Consider the following 21,685-nt stretch of genomic DNA (forward strand, 5'->3'; position numbering starts at 1 on the left):
ATAGAGAAATGACTGGAGCAACAGGCAACGCTTATTTGCGGCTTTTATTTATTTATTTGCTTCGACGTTATCTGGGGCTGAGGCTGAGGAAGGGGAGAAAAGCAATATTCATTTTTTTGATGGGACTGCCCTCCACAGATAATGTCCCAGTCTTATTTCCTTTCTCCTGGATTTGTCATGCAGCAAAGTCTGCCGGCGAAGAGCTGCTCTCCTTTAAAGCAGACCAAAAAACTGAAGCTATTCTTCATTATTAGACCTACATATTCCACTTTAAGGAGATTCTTCAATGATGTGCATCACTACTGATTGCTTATTGAATGAAGAGGTCAGTGTGGAGGATCCTATCAGCCAGCGGTGTCAAACATGTGGCCGGCGGCCCAAAACCGGTCCTCCAGAGGGTCTCATCCCGACCGTGGGACGACTTTAAAAAGTGTAAAAATTACAGAGAAGACATTAAGTGCAATTTGTACATTTGTAAAACCATAAATTTAAAATCATTTCTGGACCACGACAAGTTGTTTTGATCATCGAGTAAAATACCAGATTGCTCATTGTGTTTTTTTGTCATGTTGTGTCTCATTTTTTGTAATATTTTGTCTTGTTTTGTTGGGTCTTTTTTATGTGACTTTTGTCATTTATTTTCATGTTTTTGTCGTTTTGTTTCTTGTTTTTGTTATTTTGTGCTTCCTTTTTGTCTCGCTTGTGTTTTTGTCTTATTTTTGTCATTTTTTGTTTTGCTGTATTTCTTTTGTGTAGTGTTTTTGTTGTTTTTGTTTCACACTTTTGTCCTTTTTTGTCTTGTTTGTGTCGTTTGTCCATTTTTTTGTCGCGCTAACTTTTTTTTGTTCTTGTTTTGTTCTCTTTCTGTTTTGTTTCATGTCGTTTGTCCATTTTTTTGTCGCGCTAACTTTTTTTGTTCTTGTTTTGTTCTCTTTCTGTTTTGTTTCATGTCGTTTGTCCATTTTTTTGTCGCGCTAACTTTTTTTTGTTCTTGTTTTGTTCTCTTTCTGTTTTGTTTCATGTCGTTTGTCTCATTTTTTTGTCATTTGGTTTCTCACTTTTATCGTTTTGTGTCTCATTTTTGTAATATTTTGTCTTGTTGAACTTTGACTAAATGGCACTCGTGCTATAAGCTTTTATTAATCATTTGGGGCAATATTGACACACTAGGTCCTCATGTTTCAGTCCAACAGCATCTAAATGATTTTTACACAGACCTACAACTTCTAGAGACTCTCTTACACCTGAACCACTCATTACAGCAAATGACAGTAAAAGTAATGGCTTATTGTATATTAAAGGACGTGGCCCTAGAAATGACAGGGTGTCCTTTAATGGTGCTGCTCTTTCCAGTCCCCAGTGGAGACGTGTTGTCAGAGCTAAATGGACGGACTAATGCCCGGTTGATCCAGAAAGAACCCCGCTAACACCAGCTCCACTTCAGCACCGGCTCTGCCTTTCATTCATTTCTCTATTTTGTGTTTTGATCTGCCTCTTTCTTTCATTCTTTCTTTCTTTTTTGTTTTGCTTGTTTTCACATACTCTGTGTTTTATTCATGTTGTTTTGATCTCAGATTCTGTGTCCTCTCGCGCCTCATCTCTCAGAATCCACTCATGTCTGCAGGACAGCAAAATTGGGAAAATAGAAGATAAGATGCTTTAGATGGAAAAATCCCAAATAGGAAGAATAACAATAAGTCTGCACATGCAGGACTGAGCGCCAAATCCAACCAAAGGGCCACTTACCCTGATAAAACACAGCCACAGATGCACAATGCTAAATAAATTAATAAAAAATAAATAAAAAAGGAAAAATAAGATGCTTGTCATAAGGGGAAATACTGGAGCTAAGTTTTCTACATTTATCTTTGAGTTTTTACGTTTTACATGCACCTGTAGAGTAGAACTGTGGACCAGGGCTCGCTCAGTCTGTGTGGAAATTAGAAAAAGCCCCAATTCTATCATACACAAATACAAAACCTTGAATTTAATAAAGATTTCTCTTCACTGATTGAATTGATGTTGGACAAATTCTCAGTTCTGTTCCCGATCCTTTCTGCCATTTTCATGTTTTGCTTTGTGATTGGATGCTTCGCTGTAGTCCTTGTTATGAAACACATCTGGGTTGGAAAGTAGAATGAATCACACTTGTCCCCCTCATTAACACTGCAGAAGGGGCCAAAGACAAGGTCCTTAACCCACAACCGGCGCCGGTGGAGCTGCACCGTGGCCGGCAGATCAGCCTGCGGTGGAACAGGGCAGCTTCCAGGTGTGATACCTGCAACTGTGTGCAAGCCTGTGGGCAGGACGTCTTTATTAAAAAGCCTCGCTCTCTGTGAAACTTTGTTAATAAATAAAGATGAAGAAATATAAAAAACAAAAGAGACTCTCAGAATACATAGTGTAGCTGCAAATTCAGCATTTTTAGTACCGTGGGTTGTTCCACCATGATTATGATCAGGGACGGCTGGTATAAATGGGCTAACAGGGCTAAGCCCTCCCAAGCTAACCCAAAAAAGATGAGAAAATTATTTTTTAAATAACTTACAACAGATTGTTTTAAGTTTAGGTGAAACCAAAGGTAGCAACAGCACCAATCAGTCAAAAGAAAAACACAGAATATTTCAAAATGGGCTTATTTTTACAGCCCCAGCAGATACAGTCCGCTTTCATTCATTTCGTTCTTGTAAGTGACTGACAGGTGTCATGTCCCGCCCCCGTGATTTACTGATCATTTGGGCTAACTTCAGTCAGCCCACAGGCCTTTGACGCAGCGAGAAAAGGTTAAGCTATGGCGGGCGTTAGCATGAACGAGGTGGATTATTTGCTTTCATCTCCATTTTCCTCGATGTCTTTGGAGGAAAAGCTGGAAGTTAAGAGACTGGGATCACATCGGCCGTCGATGTGAGCTTCTTTTGAAATAAGGTAGGCCCACGGTGACCTGTTAAAGGACTGTGACACCTTGTTTTTGCTGAGGTCATCTGTTGTACTGAAGGCGTGTTTTGCACTACATGTCACCAAACAGTTGTAATAAGACAGTTGCAGCAGGCTGTCTGTGGGCAGTCGTTGTAGTTGGAACATGTTTTGTAGTGGTGTGTGTGTGTGTGTGTGTGTGTGTGTGTGTGTGTGTGTGTGTGTGTGTGTGTGTGTGTGTGTGTGTGTGTGTGTGTGTGTGTGAGTGAGTGAGTGACAGTACACTATACTAAAAAAGTATAGTGTACTGTAATTGATGTAACTGTGTGTATCATAGGTGATGCTGCTTTTGCAGCTGTGTTAACCATTTAATCCGTATTATGCATTTGTTAGCCCACCCAACAAATTTCACCACCAGCCGCCACTGATTATGATCAATGCATTTGATCCACTGTTTGAACCAAATTATTTATTGGCAAAGATCCAAGCATGTTAGCCAATCTTACATGTTTGGAGAGTTATTATAATTGACACGGTTTCCATAGTTCCTACCTAGAGAGGAAACTTCCAAATGAAAGAGAGAGAGAGATGAAAGGGTGTGTGCAATTATATTCCAGCCAATCAATGAATCTACTGAAAGTCAGGAGAAGGGGAGGCTTTAAGAGTGCACTGGCTGTACAGGCTTACAACAGCAGCTCATACAGAAGGCTAATGATTTGTTTGAAAGCCAGCTCACTGCTCCTGGGTGGGAGGTATGAATAAAAACAGTGAAGCAAACAAGCCCAGCCAGGTGTGCAACGCATCTCGAGCCAGTGAGATGGGAACGGAGCCGGCGAGCCAGCCAGCATGGCATTCAGGAAGGTGTGAGAGGTGCCCTTCTCTGCCTCTAATGCATCTGGGGGTGCGTGATTGATTTTTTTGCGCAGGAGCTGGTGTCTTAATGTCCTAATGCATTGCTCTGTCACAGAGGGCTGCCTTGGCAAGCTGCCTTTTCCACAGACTGATCTGCCACTCGATTGGATGAGACCAGGGTAAATAAATAAAGAGGGCGGCCAGCGGGGGAGGGCTGAAGGAGGACAGGGATGGGCAACAAGCATGATTACACCACCAGATAAACACACACACACACACATGCACACATCAGCCGCCTATAAAACATGCTCCCTAGCAATTGTGAAATGCACACATAAAAAGACTCCACAGCTCTGTTTATTGTTTCTTTACCGGGTATTGATTTGACAAGGTGAGGCCCGGTTCATTTCAGGCCACAGGCTCCTGTTGTTGTTCTGCTCCTGAAGAATGATACCTCCAAAATCAATATATTGTTTGACAGCATTTTCATGTTCTTTTACTTTGGTGGAAAAAGGCCCCGATGGCTTATACTTTTGTTTTATTGCAGCTCTGTGTCCTTGCCTGTATTCCTATGCATCTATTCTCTCCGTGTAGCACTTTTAGTTTACTGGAATAAATCCTGAGCCGCTGTGAACAGCAGTGTGGTGGTTAGACGGTGGTTTATGCTCATGTTCACAAAGACTGAAACATCTACTCTCATGTTGTGGGTGCTGACATTTGATCGGTGACTCATTCACAAACTTCTAAATTCATTTGAATTCAAAAAGCTGCAGCTTCTCCATCAGAGGGCGCTGTTCTTTCTGACTGACAGCTATCGCCCTCTATAGGAAAGGGGAGCAACAGCAGGTCCCACAAGCTCCTACAAGATGCATTTTTAAAGAATTTGTCATGTGCATACACATGCTGTGTAGTGAAATGCACGTTTTAATTCAACTTATTTGCCACATCTGGATATCCTGCTGAATACATAATGTCAACCAGATTCCATTTTCTGTTAATGGATAACATATTTGGAATAGGGCTGCACAGTGGCGTGGTGGTTAGCACCGTCGTCTTGCAGCTAGAAGATCCCGAGTCTCCATGTTCTCCTGTACATGTGTGGCCTTTCTCCAGGTTCTCCGGCTTCCTCCCACAGTCCACAAACATGCTGAGGTTATTTGGTGATTCTAAATAGTCTGTAGGTGTGAATGTGAGTGTGATTGTGTGTCTCTATGTGTAGCCCTGTGATAAACTGTTACCTGTCCAGGTGTCCTCTGCCTTCGTCCTGAGTCAGCTGGGATAGACTCCTCCCCCCTATGACCCTAATGAGGATTAAGCAGTGTGTAGATAATGGATGGATGAATGAATGGATATGTGAAATGGAGCTGTGATTAGTCGCCACCATCAATGTCAAAATTTTGCACTGTTGCATGGTTGTCAGAAGGTTTTATCTAAAATGCGTCATTACATTGTAACTACTGTTTTTCTTCTATATCAGTGTGGCAGAATAATATAGGTACACTACTGAACACATGCAGCTAGCCAGGCAGCAATCAATAGTTGTAAAACAGAGTGATGAGTTGACTTTCTGGCATCCAAATGCTGTACGTTGTGTGTGTTTGTGACAAAATACCACCCACTGTTCAGCTCTGAAACGTAAATCTTCATGCTTCTCTGCTGTTTTGTTATAAGTCATCGAAGCAAAGTGAATTAAATCTAAGCATCATGTGTGTTTTAGACCAACACCCCAAGAAATACAATGCTAAGGTCACCTATCAGATAACTTTAAATGTTATATCTGGACGTCTCCAGTTCTTGGCTCCAGTCATTGGTTGAAAACGCTCCAGTTTAAATGCACCAGAATCCATCTTAGTCTGGCTCACTTCAGCATAAAGGTTTCCAAAGATCCTCAGCTCTCCAAGTATAGCAGTAGTTACAATTATCCCTAAATTAAAGGGTACTTTGTACTACTGTAGCAGCCCTGGTACAAAGACACCTGACCAGAAAGCACACAGGTAGAGCCGATTCTGGAAACATTAGAAAGGCTAAACCTCCGTAAGTGATGTCTGTTCATTAGTAACCACTGTTTTTTAATGTTATTTGTAATTGTAGCTGCTAAATACAGTCATAAAACTCAACATCTGATGCTTTGAAGAACATTAATTGTTTAGATGGAGCCACTAATCACTAAAAAAGTCCACAGATTAAAGGCATTAGAGGAGATTTAATTTCCTACGACTTTGAACGTAGCATGTGCACATACAACCTCTCCCTCACCCCCCTCGAACCTCGCCCCTCTTAACGTTTACGAAGAAACGCCCCCCTCCATAAACTTGCGTAGGACTCGTGAAGTTGTCTTTTACGGCTGGGTCCCCCTGGATCTTTATCTGCCATTATGTAAAAAAAGATGAGCAAAACAAGTCGCCAGCTAACTACGAAGCTATACCAAAGCAACACATACAGAAAACACGTAAGTCCAAGGCGTACGTAATCTACGTAACTCGGCCTGAGCCGGAAGATTTTTGATTGACAGGAAAGGAAGCAAACCAAACACCTCGGTCCGAGTGCGTTGATTGGCTGATGTTTTTCAGGTCCTGCCCTGTCCACAGTTTATTTATTTATTTTTTTATTCTTTTAGAGACCATACATACAAGTCCACTAAAGGTCAGTATATTCATTTTATGTGAATCAGACAAATTAAACAAAAAAAACATCCTCCATAATGCCTTTAATCAATAGAAAAGTCCTCTTCAGAGTATTTAGTGAGGCTCGTTGCTTTTTGAAGTGACTGTTAAATTCTAAACTTTTTCAGTTATTAAGCTCTTTAGACGTCCACAGCAACTTCAGATTCAACCCATATCACGACCGTGACTCCCCTCACCTTCACCAATGTTCTTTGTTGCCTAGACTTGAACATGGACTTTGCTGGGAGTCCTGCTTTTTCTACGTTGCCATTCAGCTGAACGACCTCCCTGTAGCTGTGGTGCAGTTCACAGTAGCTCTATATTCATTCCAAACACCTCTGACTAGACCCCAGTCAGTAATTATATTTATCATCACAATGTAAAGGGGAAGAGACTTGCTCGGTATTAATATGGTTTCTGGGTAACAAGGTTGAGGTGAGGAATTTGACATTGCTGTTGAATCAGCAGAAGAAGTAACTTGTTATTTTTTTTGAGCAAAAATTAAATCCCATTGAGGAGAAATCTCTATGACAGACGCGTCAAAGCCTTGGTAAACAAAGACACAATATCTACAAGGCTGAATCTAGTGAGACAATTTAATTTTTTTCAATAAATTGACCTTTTTCAAACCTTCTAGGTGCTTTGTGTCATGGACAGTCTTTGTCCCCAGTTAAACTCTGACTACCATGTTTCCATCTAACTACTATGGACTAGTTTTACTTGCAAGGCCTTTTATGAGGCATTTATTGTAACTGAAGTGAAAAACAGCACAAAATCAGTGGGGAACATATCGAAAACACATTCAGCATGAATGTGCACTGTGATATGATGAATAAAATCACGATCCATGCCGCTTTATGTTTCATTAGAATCGATTTTTTTATGCCCATGTGAGAGCTCCACATTGGGAAGAGAAGGTTGCACATTTTGATGGTGATGCTGTGGAGCAGCAGACAGATGGATGAAGCTGCACAGCCGTCCCTGTCATTAGACCGTTCAGCTCCTGCATACTGCAATGTTACTGCACTATTAAAATAAATGAGCACCACTCAAGTCTTCCTGTTTATGGGCTTCCATTAACAGCTTTTACTCCCATGGCTTCTAATGAGGAATTACAGTAAGAAAAAAGCATCAATCAAGTCATCTGAGAGACTCTCAAGTCGGCAAATTGTTCATTATTGCCCCCTTTGGTTTGATGGATGTCAGCTGTGTTCCACGAAAAGATTACAGTTTTCATAAACATGCCATAACTGCAGGCTTGCTGTTTTTAATGTCCTTATATTGAAGGGAATCGACAACAACAACACAAAAAGACAATATGCATTAAATCACTTTAATATATAGTAGCTCACCAGCAGATAGTAAAATTTGGCATCACTGGCAGCGAAGACCTACAAGTGACAGTTTCTGTCTCGTGAGAAATAATTCTTGGAGCAGAGCATTTTTGTTGCCAAAAAGATAGTAATTTGCGGCTTCAGTGGAGTGTTAAAATGTAATGACCCGAGGTGAAGCAGAGTGAAAAAAAACAGGAATTAGCCTGCATCAAAAGTCTTTGTGTACTCCTTCACCCTTCCCCTGCTCTCCAACACACAATAAATAAAAATAACATCTGTCTGAAAATTATGTGCACACAGGAGCACTACAAGGAAAACACTCTGCACACACACTCACACACACACACAGAAATGCCATGCTAAGTGCCTGATGAAATAAAACAGACACCGGCTCGGTTTGTTGCCCTGCCCTCGTGCCCTTTCACTGTAAACTCTGGAAGCTATAGTCAGGAGCTTTTATTCTATAACAAACAACATGCTCACTTGACTGCTCCCACTGCTGCTGCAGAAAAACCAATATAACATTTGAGTGCAAATGGCAAACTCTCACCACAAGAAATGTAAACTGCGGGGCGCTGGCTACTCTCTGTTACGATGCTGAAGTGAGCACTGAACTTTCAACCCACGATCACGGCACCCTCCGTGGCTCCCTCGCTCTTTCCGTCAATCTTTTCCTTTTCTTTTTTGTGTTTGTGTCTCAGTGCAGGCCGCGGCAACAGTAGGGTAACCTCAGCAGGTCAGTAAAAAGGTTTTCCTTGTTTGTGTTGCCCCTCAGAGCTCCAGAGAGGAGCTACTGCGCCTTTTCTTGCTCTGCGCACCGACTTGCTTTAGGGAAAGTACTTCTTTCGGTGCTGGCATAACTCCTTATAGCTTCACAGCAAAGGTCTCCTTAAGTGCTGCATTCGTGCCGTCGTGGATGGTAAGAAGATGCTGGTGTGTAACCATGCGCTTGGTGTCAATGAGTGAGGGCAAAGTGATTTACTCCTCCCTTATGCTTCAAACACGTTGCAGACCCTATCATTTTTCTGTCAGTAGCTGCCAAAGAAAAGCTAGTTTTGCAATGACAAATGCCAGTGGTTATGCAGCATCCCCGACATCTGGAGACTGACACTGATGCCTTTTATGCAGGGCTCAGAGAGCACTCCATCGCCCTCTCATCCTTACAGAGTTGAACAGGTTACTTCCAACATAAAAACACGAGTCAGTTCAGATTATCAGTCAGAGTATACGGAATCCAGTCGCAAGTCTGTTTTCTGTCAAGTGCATCTAGATTCCTATTCAGCCATCAAACTGCACATTTTACTGTGTGGTTTTTCTCATTAGAGTAGAGAAAATAATTTTAGAGCGCCATGCCAGTCCCCATCCCTGAACGATCGCTGATTTCAATGCATCTCCAATGTGTCTTTACACAAAATCCACAAGGTTATAGTTACTGGTAAATGTGGAGGATTACATTGAATATAATCACATCACTGTAATCCTATTCCTTATAATCCTTTTATATTTGACCCTAACACGAAGTAATAGGCTTCTAATTACAGGTCCTTTCTAATTAAGAGGTAGGCTAATTATGATGATGGCTTCTAATCCTTGCCATACATTTCTACCTCTGCCAGACGGATGAAGTTTCACTCTTTGTGCTTATTAAACTATACAGTAGCCATGAAAGATGAGAAAAATGAAATGAAGCACACTTTATTGCCAAAATTCATTAAAACACTCCATCCTATTGACTCCCACATCCTCTTTTCTGTTCCTTTTCCTCTTCATATATTAATATGTTGCTGATTCCAGCTTTTAGAGAGTAAAAAGTTCAAATATAAGTGTGTGTGTGTGTATATATATATACATATATATGTATGTATATATATATATATATATATATATATATATATATATATATATATGTATATATTATGGCATGCCGTTTAGGAAATTATATATATAATGAAACTTGATATATATATAATGAAACTTGATACATATATAATGAAAGTCGATATATATATAATGAAACTTGATATATATATATATAATGAAACTTGATATATATATAATGAAACTTTATATATATATATATATATATATATTTATATATATATATATATATATATATATCGACTTTCATTATATATATATCAACTTTCATTATATATATATCGACTTTCATTATATATATATCAACTTTCATTATATATATATATATCGACTTTCATTATATATATATCAACTTTCATTATATATATATCAAGTTTCATTATATATATATCGACTTTCATTATATATATATCAACTTTCATTATATATATATATATCGACTTTCATTATATATATATATATATCAACTTTCATTATATATATATCAAATCTTTTTTTCCTACCGAGCCCCGGAAGGGACATGTCCGTATGGCGAAGCGACAATGAAGGACACTCACCCGGACGAGAATTTTATTGAGTTTTATTTTGAAATCGGCCTGAAATACACAGACATTCAAGCAGTGCGATGCGCTAAGAGTCTGCCATGCAGACCAGCGATCCTGATAATGGTAAGTTTTATTTCTCCAACATCCTGCTGTTATCCTACTATGAATACGCTAGCTACAACAGTCCCACATCAGTATTATGAACGTTCCGCCAGCTAACGCGGTCCGGACACCGGATCACTGATTAGAGGTTGGCGTTGAACTATTGTTTGCCAGCCAGTTAGCCGCTGGTAAGCTAACAAGCTATGAAACAACTCCTTATAAAACCGGAGGAAAGCAGCAGCAATATTTCATTACCAGACCTGTATTCAGAACCTCCCACGCTGTTACACAATGACCCATTAATCATATTACTGAACTATATGGTTATCATTGAAATTTTCCTTGAAGAACCAGTGAACTCTTTGCGAACACATTTTAATTTATGTGTTGATTATGTTTCGTATCAGTAATACAAGTCTAAAAAACTGATTCAAATGATCAAGTTAACACAATGAAGTAAAGAGTACTGGTAATCTGCAGCTATTTTCATAATTTCAAGGTAAAATTCTGATGTGTGATTTTCTAGCTTTGCAGATGTGGAAATCCAATGCACTGATTTCTTATACACAGATGCTTTTGGTGTTTTTTGTTGTAAAATAAAACAAGGCATTTATCACTGTTGGAAATTATTACAGGTATTATTTGTAACACTTTCTAACATTGTATGGACAAAGCAATAAATCAGTTAATGGATAAAATCATTTGTATTACAGATGCTATCAACAGCATGTCTTGTTCATTTTATTTAGTTGTCGGTCTTGGATGATGAGGTCCAGTTACCAGGAACACTAGTCTGCAGCTTACTGGTTCCGTCCTGCAGCTCCTCCACGCCGTCCTCCTCTCTACAGACCAAATCAAGTAAGATCTGTTTAGACTATGCAGACATCAACATGATCAGTATGTTATCTTTTGACCCATCCTAAAATCACAAAATAGAACATTTACTTTAAGTTAACTGTGTTTATGAAAATAGAAAATAATTACTGACAACTAGTACTTTTTGGTGCTTTTATGCAGGAAAAGGGAACCAGGAAGCTGCTGTGGATCCTCTGCAGTATCTGGAGAGGTCAGAGGAACGGTTCTTGGAACAGATCGGAAGACACCAAGACGTGACCTCTGCCATTCTCCAGAACATCCAGAAGATGAATGAAAACCTTGGTTGCACTGATGGGACGCATGGTGTCGGTGCTGGAGCAACTGTCCCAGAATTAAACTGCATTGTTGACTATTGGCTTTTCTAGAAAATAAATCTTTTTTAGTACTTCACCTGTTTTGTATTTTACTCATGCACTTGGTGTGAATAAACAGAAATTTGTGATGAGAGATTTTTTGTCTGTAATCTACAGAGACTTTATTCAGTGTTCAGTGCACACTTTTGTTACACACATTTTGACAGATAAGCAGTTGTGCTTTTCAAGCAGATTTTAGTCAGAAACATCAGTAGCATATGTTTTTTTTTACTGTTACACCAATCTAGGTAGATAAACTGCACTACTGCAGCAGACATATTATTGAAATGTGCTTCTATTATGTGTCTACATACACTGCTCACAAATAGTTATTCAACTTTTGGGTGAAATTGATGGAAAATATAAAAAGTGCATGCTGTAGTGATATATCATAAAAGTAGGGTATTTAACTAGAAACATGCAATAGTGATTTCCTCATCTCAAAAAAATGTATTGAATCAAAAGCTAACAACAGTGGAGGGTATGTCACAATAAAAATGTCTCAGTTTGGACAGAACAGCAGCCTTCAGCTGAAATCCAGTACAATTGTGTCCCACCAGTGGCGTGATCATGGATGTGTCCAGGCAGCAGCTGACCTCTGCCTCGTAATTAGCCTTAAGACCAGCTATAAAGATAAACATAGATATTATCATTATCATCAACATATGGTGCATGTGTTTAACCTTTAAGCTATGTAGGGATGCAAATGTAGTCGAAGCTAAGTAGCTAAGCTAATGCTAACACGTTCAGTGTTCAGAATCAAAACATCTCTAAAAATTACCTGTTTTCTCAAACGTAGTCGCCGTTCCCTGTGACAACCATGAAGACAGATAATCACAGAAGAGCTCATCTGAAGAGCAAATGTCCAATAAGGTTCCTGTTTTTGTTTGCCATGTCCTTCCAGGGCTCAGTAGGAAAAAGTCTGAATATATGGAATGAAACTTTGAATAGATGGAATGAAAATCTGAACATTCTATATTCCGACTTTCATTATATATATATCTCAACTTTCATTATATATATATCAACTTTCATTATATATATATCAAGTTTCATTATATATATATCGACTTTCATTATATATATATCAAGTTTCATTATATATATATATCGACTTTCATTATATATATATCAAGTTTCATTATATATATATCAAGTTTCATTATATATATATCGACTTTCATTATATATATATATCAAGTTTCATTATATATATATCGACTTTCATTATATATATATCAAGTTTCATTATATATATATCGACTTTCATTATATATATAATTTCCTAAACGGCATGCCATAATATATGTATACGTATATATATATATACATATATATATACATATATATATGTGTGTATATATATATATACATATATATATATATATATATATGTATATATATATATACATATATATATGTATATATATATGTATATATATATATACATATATATATACATATGTATATATATATGTATATATATATATACATATATATATACATATATATGTGTGTATATATATATATATATATATATATATATATATATATATACAAATCAGTCAGCAGTTTACCACATAGGCACCGCCTGACTCCACTGCCTGCTAGCTCTGCTACATGTGCTACATGTGGACAGGGCTTAGAGGATTGTAAATCTGAGCCGCTCTGCTGGACAACATGTAGTATTACCATTTCTACGTTGGCCCAAGCATTTTTTCTGCCTTATGTTGTGTAAACAAAAAACAAAACTGTTTTATTATTAGTTTTTAATGTGATGATATATATGCTGAATATACCTGTGAAAAGCCAATATTGGTTGACTATGTAGATATTTTCTCTATATACGTATGTAAGAGCGCTGCGAAGAAGAAAAAATACAAGGCCATTGTTGTTGTTACTGTGCAGCAGTGCATTTCACAAATTATTTAACAGCTTATGAGAACACCGCTTGACTCAGGACCACTGAAGTGCTCAGGACTGATGTGTGCTCTGCTACATGCGCTGCAGATACTACTGAGAGCATTGCAGACATTGCAAACAATAGAGCTGGAGCTGCTCTGCTGGAAAAATGTTGTAAAAATGTCATGCTTCCACCCCAAGCATCTATTCTCCATTCTATTCTGTACATAAAACACCAAAATGGTTTTATCATTGGTTTTTAATATGTCGATAATATATATATAAATATGCCGATACCGATATTGGCCGATAATATCAGCCAGCTAATCTTTCAGTCATGTTTTGATATCATTTACTTAAACACATCCTGCTGTGTTTCCAACACTTGCATCCCAGAAACTGACTCTAGCACAGCTTGCCTAATCTTTACCCTAACTTTTTTTAATACAGTACTTTTTCTAATTTATAAACTAAAGACTTGACCCTGATTTGTCTGTTGGGCTTCTGTTTGGTGTTTAGGTGTCAGATAAGTCCTTACAGCTCTGAGCCATGTCAGCTTCACTCGTCCTGCCATTCAGATCTTGTTGCTATTCCGTCATGAACCAGTGAAATTACAGAGGACTGTGGGAAGCCATCTCCACTGCATTGGCAGTTAAAGCAACAGTGCGTCCACACTTCAGACTGACCTGTCATCTTTCAACTTGGCTGGCGCGGTGGTCGCCTGGTTGAAGTGGTAATGGCCGAAAATGGAGGTCAGATCACACAAAGTCATTATCTGCAAAGGCACATTAGACGATTATCTCTGCAGCTGTTCTTTGTGGGTCACTGCGGTCTGCTGTTAAAGCTGTCAGTTGGAGAGGAATAAGTTGGCCCCTCCGTGCTGTTGGGCTCATCGACACTATGGGCGCCCACACACCAGTAAATGTCATCGCATGGACTGAATGCATAAACAAATCACTGGCAAAGAACAAAAACCTATCAGCACAAAATGATGTCAGTGATGTCCTCTACTTTGGTGTGCAGGCGAGATATTTTGACAAAAATGTACACTTTAGGTGTTAAAGTTTCTTGAATGCCAACTCTCTGTGAGTTTGAGTTGCAGGTGAGGCAGTTCAGGAAGGACCCAGCTAAGGTGAAATGACAAGAAAAGGGGGGCACCTTTGAAGAAACCAAGGACTGTGAAATCACTTGCAGGGCAGTGTGTCTGTTTCTACAACTTCATCAGCCCAGCCACTAATTAAGACTAATTAGCAGGCACTGGGGAAACAGGCAGGCTCAAAAAACGTAATTAATGTGAGGACCCAGGATGTCTGGGCATAACAACTTCCTCAGCACCTGCTTAGCACGAGACAGCACATTAACCTACTGCTGCTCGCAGGTCTCCAGACAGTCTGCAGATATCCAGCAGAATCTTTAACTAGCTGTTGTAACCTTTGATTAGCAGTGAGCTCTGAGCTGGGCATGCCACATCCACATTGATCAGCTGATAAATGGCCTCACCCCATCCATAGCAATAACCTTGGTCATCATGTGTGAGAGCACCCGAGTGGCCCACAGTCGCACATTCACTGTATTTTTAAAGTGATCTTTCTGCATTTGTTGTGGTTAGAATGCATCAAAATGTGCTTTGCTATGTTTCTGTCACTCTTTCTGTAATCTGGTTATTGGTTGCGGTTGTGATGGATAATTAGTTGATCCTGTGATTCTTCATGTGCGGAGGTGTCAGCAGAAAGGGCTTCAGTGTTATTGAGCACAGGTTTATCCTTTTATGATTCAGTGTGAGGCCAAGGCGGGTTTGAATGTTGAGAGCAGCTAAATGAGATGTCAAGAGAAAGTGATAACCCTAAACAAACAAATTCAGACAGACATGCAGATGAAATTAAAACAGGAAACTCTCAAAAGGCTGATGGGAGCAAGGGCACCTTTGTACAATGTGAGGGTGAGAGGGCCACATTCTGGAAGCCTTGTAGGCTTTTTTACTGGTTCTGTAGAGAAAGAAGCACAGACAGCAACTGCCCTTGAAGAATTAGAAAAACACCGTCAATTTTGTACTTCAACCCACTGCATTTGTTCATTCTTTCATCTCTCTTTTGTTTTGACAAAATACTATTCAAATATTAAAAAATCTTTTATTGAAAAATTATTACAATTATGACAGACAATAGAAAACAGAACCAAGCTTGTTGTCAAACCAACTGAAAAAACAGAACCTTATAAATCCTTCCAACATGTGCTGTTTTCAGTTTTTTTCTGTCATTTTTATTTGTTTTATTAGGGCTTCTTCATACAAATTTGTCATAGTAAAACATTTTTAAACCTACATCTGACTGTGTTTATTAGTTTATGTTGTAGTAGCATAATGCCATGAGCTTTAGTAGGAAGCAACTGCACTTTTCTTATTGGTTCTTGAAGACATGTCATCCACAAGGAAAGAAATAAGATATCTTTGAGAACCAAAGCCCAAAGTCTAGTCACGTTCTACTGAATCTGTTAGGATTACCATGACTGAGATGACTGAGAATCTTCACAGATGTGTTGCATTGTGCTTTATGTAAACACCCTTTGAATGGTGCGGTTGTCAAAGAAGCCCAGTTACCTTCTAGAGAAGCTCTTAGGATTACTGCTATGGCTTGGACGACTGACAGTCTTCACAGACATATTGCATTGCACTTGGGTGAACATCTTTTGAACGGTGCCGGAGTATGAAAGGATGTCACAGAGACTTGTGGACTACAGAAATCATCTCCATCAAAGGCCATGGAGCAGATCAGATACTACTGAAGGCACAGAACCAGCAACTAAGCAAAACAATAAGACAGGTTTTACTGTTGATGCAGAAAGGACATGAGTGACCAGCTCCTCCAGAAACTGACAGCATTTCCTAGAACTGCATACGTGTCTTGTATGAGAGGTGAAAGGTCAAGAACCAAAAGGAGAAGTCCAGTTGCCTTCCACTGAAGCTCTTAAGATTACCTTGACCTGTATGAATCTACACAGACATGCTGTAGTAGTTTGTAGCTCACAATAAAACTGACAGCAGATTGCCTCCAGTAGACCGAACACGAGCTCGGTTACCCACTTCATCCCTTGACTTGCAGGTCTTGTTGGACCGTAGAGTATATTTTTATGAAATACTTTAAAGATTAAAGTTCTGTCCCTATACCACCACAGCGTTTATTTATTTTTAAAAACATCAAAACCACTCAACCTTCTGTCAGTCGTAAAAGTCTCCATCACCGTTTTTTCTCACATGCTGAAATGTGAGGTCTTGCTGGTGTCAAGTTAGTTCCTAGACGAGCCTCTTGGTGAGTTGAGTGATGCAGCAGGAACCAAGGTCAAGGAGAGGAGTTAGAACTGACGGCCCTGATGTTCTTCCCACTGTGTTATCTGGGCCTGACAGACTGCCAAGTCACAGGGAGGCAGCCCTCCTTTCAGCTCATTTAGGAAGATATTACACCAAGCCATGTTGAGAGGGCACCTGCTGAGCCAACCTTCCTCTGACACTAAATGGAAGATAGAAAAGGAATTCACAGAGCTCTGGCCAAGCGAGAGAAGCATACTGTAAAATGTGATGTGTCGCTGCACCATGTGACGTACTACAACAACATGACGTAGCAGAATCTGTTTAGTTCTGACTCCACGGTCACATGCTTTTCAGATTATATAGCAGAATGTGCAATTAAACACTTACACAAACATTACAAGATGTGACGGATCGCGCCTGGTGAATTAAATGTTTAGACGGTGACTATAAAAAGCATTCACCCCCAGAGGAAGTGTTCTGTTTTTTATCGTTTTCCAGTGTTCAGTTTTGGACAATGCATTTTTTCCCCACAAGAATTAAAAGAAAAACGAAGATTCTTTCAAGTCAAAGAGAAAACAGATTCATGCCAAGTAATGTCAGTTATTCAATAATATAAAGTGTAAAATAACTGAGAGCTGTTGCCCCCTTTAAGTCAGTATTTAGTAGATGCACCTTTGAGCCTGTGTGGGTAGGGTTCAGTCATCTGGACAATGAAATTTGACCTCATTCTTCTTTGTAGAACTGATCCAGCAATGTCAGGTTACACATGCACCATGAGTGAACAGCCCCTCTGAAGTCCAGCCACACATTCTCTGTTGAATTGCAGTGTGGGCGTCATGATGCTGCCACCACCGTGCTTCACAGTGAGGATGGTGAGTCTGTGATGTGTTTGAAGCTCAACTCTGGTCTCATTAGATCACAGAACCTTCTTCCACTTGACTTCAGGGTCTCCCAAAGCCTTTCTGTCAAACTAAATGACTAATTAAATGGTTTGTCATGATTTCTGTTTAAAAGTAGCATTCTTTTTGCTCTTTTTGTTACTCTGCTGTCATGTTTTGACTGGTGAAGAAGAGGAAACGATTTCTTTCATCTCAGCGCTGAAGGTTGGAACTCCTTCAGAGGAGTCATAGTTGTCTTGGTGGCCTTCCTCACTAATTTCTTTCTTGCTCAGTCACTTACTTATTGGCACTGGAGCTCTAAGATGACATATTGGGAAATACTTTTGTGCTGTTGCTGTTGTCTCTGAGTGTTTTGAAAAGCGTTATTCTAATAAAATGTAATATAATTATTCATTACTCATCTGTCTGTAAAATATAAATCTGTGGCTGGGCCTCTATGGAGATGTTTGGCTCAGATACCAGCGCTTGTTAGAGCTCATTTGTTTAATCAGTACCACATGGTATGCTTAAAACTTACAGGTTGTAAATGGGCTAACTGATTCCACAGCTTCCGTTCTTTATGCTCGGCTGAGTGAATCATCTCCTGGCTGTAGCTTCACACTCAATAAAAACGTGATCTTAACATTCTTATCTAACTCTTGGAATAAGTAAACAAGCTTATCTCTCAATGTGTCAAACTATTGCTTTAACAAAATCCCACTGTTTTTTGCACCTAAAGTCAATAACTTTTGTTTGCACACAGCGCGTGGCAGAGGGCAATTAATGTCATCTGTTACTGCTGGGAGCTGTGAGAGCTTTCTGCTGCTGCAGAGAGTATTTAAAAGAAAATGTACTTCAGTCTCTGCAGAAATATAGAATCTGTTTCTGCTTAGATATTGTTTCTCCAGCTGCACATTAGCCTTTTATCTTTACGAGGTTATCTTCATCTGATCATATTTATTCTTCTTGCTTCTGCTTTATATGGATAAAAAAAAATCTGCTTGTAATAAAAGCTGCTTTGTTGTTGCATTCAAGAGATCATCCATTTTGCACTAAAGCCTGTGGATGTTAAACAGAAGAGGTAGGATGTGCAGATATATTTTTAATATTTAACTGCTGAGAATGAATTAATGAGGAATTCTATGCAGTCATGGTTTGAATGGAACTCGTGAAGCCTTTGTTGTACCACTGAAGCATGAGCTGACTTCATTATTGTCAGAGAGCAGTGCTGACAGCATGTGCATTTTTATTCATGTTTAATATATGTGCTGGAAAACAGACCTGAATCTTACACATGATGTGCTTCAGTTTACCACCAAATGTAAGTAGATAATATATATGTATGGTCTGTATGTCTCTATATAGACTGTGTTAGTGGAAGAAGTGCAGCTGTCAGGCTTGCAGCAGAGCATGATGGGACGTGATGACCTGCTACAGAGAGAGGTTGAAGCCGAGAGCTTGCACGGTTTGACGCTGGGGATTGTGTCTGACCCTGAAGCAAAGGAACAGGCGTGGTGAGGTGGAGAGGTCGCTGTTATTAGATAGCATTAGATGCGATGTGGCACACTCCAGTTGCCTGTCGAACATGGCAGAGGGAAGCGGGAACCTCGCAGGAGAACAGACGCTGCCCTTTGATTGACAAGGCTGCAAGCTTTCACAAACATTCCGCTACGAAATGAGGGCAAAAAAACAGAGAGGTTGGCGAGGAAGGGTGAGAGGCAGAGGCCAAACCCGCTCAGAGGAATGCTAAAGAAGAGCAGAATGCTTATCTCAGAGTTAATTAAGACCCAAAGGATCATGGCGATTATGCCAATATTTACGCCCGAGCAATGATGACTGCAACAAATCAGCGACACACAACTTCCCCTCCGTGTCAACTTGTTGCCCACATCTAAGTCTTGATATTTCATAAAACAAATCTGTGTGCATTCTTGCAAATTGCCGTGCTATCCCGGTGGCCTGTTTTCTTCCATTTCCTTCCCCCGGTGCGGGTGGCAGCAGGTGACGGGTTTAAATAGGATTTGCATCTGAAAATGGCAGGAATGCGTCATGCAGGGAAGATGGCATGGAGATTGTAAAAGAGGAGAGAGGGAGGGGAGAAAAAGAAAAGCAAGGCACTGCATTTGACCTTGAGAGCAGAGCTGACACCAGAAAGAGGACAGGCGAGATTGAAAGAGAGATTTAAAAAGATAATGGCGAGGAGATTAAGGGAGGGGCACAATGAGGCTTTCTGGTAAACAATACGTAGCCATGGGTTAGCAGTGGGCTAAAAATGATCAATACAGGGAGTATGTAGGCCAAGCCTTACAGTAAGTATTGAAGAGCTTTTAATTATGAGTAAGATGTACTTTATTGAGGGATATCTCTTTAATTACGCTTCATCATTTATCACGACACGCTTGAAAATTTAATTAGCAAGTGTAACATCAGCATGCCATTACGGAATCAATCAAACAAAAGATTGAAAATTAAGCCTAAAGTATATTTTATCTTTCCAGCGAAGCAGAAACGGACTCACTGGGAGACACCGCTCTGAATTATGTAACGCTTAAATGTTCTTGTTGAATATTTGAGTAATTTCAAAGCTATTTTGGTCTCATCTGTGGAGGAAGTGTTTTTGCCTCATTCTGTCTGTTACTATATAACACGTAATGATTAAAGTGCAGATTTTAGAGAAGTGGTGCTTCAAACACGCCGCATGATTAGGAAGACTTGGAATAAATCGAGGTTTGGTGCAGTAAACATTTGCAGAATCTGAAGGACTGTGGACAAAAGTAGATGAAGAAGACACTAAACTAGCAGTCAACAGCCTCTTTAAAAGCTACACTACATGAAGTTATACTGTTTGTTTGTCTAGACTTAAACATGTACATTAAAAAACACAAAGGGGGCTGCACTGGCAGGTACGAGTGACAAGAAGAACTTTCCAATATTAGAAACTTTTCAGGTTTATCAGAGGCCAGAACGCTGCACAGCATGCAGCGGAGTGTTCAAATTATAAAGTAATCTAAAAGGGATGTGAGCTTGCACATATTTGATTAGCCAAAGCAGCTCCTTGCCAGATGATTTTGCCTTTAGTGATGGGAATTCAGGCTCTCTTTAGTGAGCCAGATCATTTGGCTCTGCTCTGCGCTAACAGCCGGCTCTTTGGGCTCCCCAACGGCTCTTCATTTTCTGCTACTTCTGGCTTTCAGAATTCAGCCAACTTCAGCAATGTTTTGACCTTTGATTGGCATGTGTGCACGCAGTCAGTTAAATTATTCAGTGTAGTTATACAAAGCCCTATCATTTTCAGAAAACCGTCTTTTTTTTTCTTTTGCACCACGTTTGGTCTAAAAAAGGCTCTTCCACTGTATGCCCATATGATACATGAATGTGACAGTTCTAATGCTACTATGATGTCCATATCTAATAAATGAACCAACAACATAACAATAAATTATCCAAAACACATCACACTCAAAGAGTCGAATCGCTGTTTGCTGGACATTTGGGCAAAAGTTGAGCCAGATTCAGTTTTTCCAGATGATTCCAAACACTGAATGGGATGCATTCTTCACTTAATGTTGGTCTGACCTACCTAATCTTAACTTGTCACAACAGACACTTGTCCAGATCCCATGTCTCATTTAAACACCATGAGAACCCTTAGAGCATCACTTTTCAACATGCAGGCAAGTAAGGTTCGATAGAACTCCCTAAAATTCAGAAATCAAATGATGAGAGTGAAGCCAAATGTTGTCTGCTGCTATCGTCACCATTTTTAGGGAAGGAATCATAAATGAGATCCGTCGCCACCATGGTGATGGATAAACACGGAAGAGAAGGTTGGTGCAACAGGTCCAAGTTTACTATGTGCTTAGCATTGTGAAATCAAGCTTCTAAACGTAACCAAAGAGCAACTTAACATGAGAGCAATAATGCCAAAAACCTGAATAATCAGGCAACAACCCCTCCAAGCTTCTTATGAGGAGTTTGTCCGTGTGTTTATTGTCTGCCAGCACTGAAAAATGATGCTAAATGGATGCTAATAAACAGTGCCCGAGTGTTCAGATGGGACATTTGGGTGGTGAAGATGTCTGAAT

The 21,685-nt window shown here is 39.6% G+C and overlaps 1 protein-coding gene and 1 long non-coding RNA gene across 9 annotated transcripts in view; one reads left to right on the forward strand and one right to left on the reverse strand.

Moving 5' to 3' along the window:
- rpl38 (ribosomal protein L38) overlaps nucleotides 1-21,685 on the reverse strand; it is a 1,167,099-nt gene that overhangs the window by 184,178 nt on the left and 961,236 nt on the right. Inside the window, exon 1 of one of the 8 annotated variants that reach the window (XM_051939341.1) lies at nucleotides 11,377-11,388. The exons of the other annotated variants lie outside the window; for them this stretch is intronic. The gene's annotated coding sequence lies outside the window, so the exon portion shown is untranslated. Of the gene's footprint in view, nucleotides 1-11,376; nucleotides 11,389-21,685 lie in introns of those variants that run through there. 8 annotated transcript variants of the gene reach the window in all.
- Nucleotides 10,093-11,553, forward strand: LOC127531068 (uncharacterized). The gene is made up of 3 exons (XR_007937937.1): nucleotides 10,093-10,308; nucleotides 11,037-11,145; nucleotides 11,305-11,553. It is a non-coding gene; the product is annotated as an uncharacterized LOC127531068 (long non-coding RNA).

The sequence above is a fragment of the Acanthochromis polyacanthus genome, chromosome 19 (genome assembly GCF_021347895.1).
Source record: "Acanthochromis polyacanthus isolate Apoly-LR-REF ecotype Palm Island chromosome 19, KAUST_Apoly_ChrSc, whole genome shotgun sequence".
Lineage (NCBI taxonomy): Eukaryota > Metazoa > Chordata > Actinopteri > Pomacentridae > Acanthochromis > Acanthochromis polyacanthus.